The 1,687-nt window shown below is 48.1% G+C and overlaps 1 pseudogene; it reads right to left on the bottom strand.

Moving 5' to 3' along the window:
• Positions 1-785: 785 nt before the first annotated feature.
• LOC124803574 lies at positions 786-903 on the bottom strand (annotated as a pseudogene).
• Between the last annotated feature and the right edge of the window lie 784 nt (positions 904-1,687).

The raw sequence follows: 1,687 nt of genomic DNA, 5'->3' as shown, positions 1-1,687 counted from the left end.
GCAATTCTGTGGCTGAACGGAAATCCACACCTCTCCACGAGGGTGCAGATGTTATCCGCAGAGATGGAGATTTTAGCTTATGTCCTTAAAAGTGTGGTACTGGCGCAGTGCAATATGTTCTCCTTGAAAGGTGGATAAACGCGCTTTGCGAGGCAGTTACGCAGAAGTGCTGCGGTTCAGAAGCCTACTCGTAATTGCCCGGTCAGTCGTCGTGAGGGTAAGAGCTGATTGAAATTTAGAGCCAGCAGAAAGTTCCCAGTATTGCAGGAGTGAACCCGCGCGCGCACAGAAAACAATTACTCACGGTTAAGGCATGCGCCCGTAGTTGCGAGTACAATTGAAATTAATGGTTTTAATACCGCCAACGCTCTGAGAGCAGGTAGCAACTGTTTCGCAGGTGTGTTGCCGTTAGATATAGCTAGTAGATAAGGTGAAACACCTGCCGACTTCAGCTGTGCGCTAAAAACTGATGGCGATAGAAAAGTCTGGCCGTACGACATCGAGATCTTTAGCGCAGTGATGGAATCAGGTGAGACGAATTTTGTTAAAATAGTGAAGAGTACTAAGAAAGTGATATAAAAAAGCACTCCGTCTTCAGGCCACAAGTGGCCCATGGGGACCATCCGACCGCCGTGTCATCCTCAGATGAGGATGCGGATAGGAGGGGCGTGTGGTCAGCACACCGCTCTCCCGGTCGTTATGATGGTTTTCGTTAACCGGAGCCGCTACTATTCAGTCGAGTAGCTCTTCAATTGGCATCACGAGGCTGAGTGCACCCCGAAAAAAGGCAACAGCTCATGGCGGCACGGACGGTCACCCACCCAAGTGCCGACCACGCCCGACAGCGCTTAACTTCGGTGATCTGATGGGAATCGGTGTTTCCACTGCGGCAAGGCCGTTGCCAAGAAAGTGATATAGTACAAGGTAAAATATATCGTAAAATTTGCTTTGTGAAATACACACCCTACCTGCAACCCACGCACACCCACCCACCCACCCACCCACCCTCCCACCCACACACACACCCACACACACACACACACACACACACACACAACGAAACCTTGATATTAAGGGGAGGAGGAACCGCAAAAAGGAATAACTGTGATAGTATAATAGATATGTGTCGCTGACTCATCGCTAAACAAAAATGGATGCGTCAACAGCTTTGTAACACGTTAAAGTCTCCGATGTGGCAGCTTAGATTGGAAACTAGAAGTTATTGTTCTTGTGGTCTCGAGTCTGAAGACTGGTTTGATGCAGCTCTAGACGCTAGTCTAAAAGGTGTTCGGAAATTCCCGTTACAAACTTCGACAGCTTGTAGAGAGTAGTGAGTAGATAATATTTTGAATTGGAAACCATTTCTGAAAACGTACCGTTTCCGTGCTACAATCGTTTGAAAACACGTTGGTAACGCGACCACTATTACATGTTAGTGATTAGGAGTGATCCAGTACATCATTTGTTTAACAATACCACTCATTAGAAGCCAAAGAATCCGCTCGTGTACTCGTTGACGGGTTGTCTTCAACGTGATGCAGCACCGCCTCTTCCAATGCGCGTGTGCTGCGTCTCCTTGGAGCACCACTGTGACTCCTGCTGATGGTGATGGTATTCCTCTCTAGAAGCAGTTGCGTAATTGTGGCGGAAAGTGTATGCCATGGAGTGGGACATTTTGGAGGACGAT

Source organism: Schistocerca piceifrons, chromosome 6 (genome assembly GCF_021461385.2).
Source record: "Schistocerca piceifrons isolate TAMUIC-IGC-003096 chromosome 6, iqSchPice1.1, whole genome shotgun sequence".
NCBI lineage: Eukaryota > Metazoa > Arthropoda > Insecta > Orthoptera > Acrididae > Schistocerca > Schistocerca piceifrons.
This window is presented reverse-complemented; position numbering and strand designations above follow the sequence as displayed.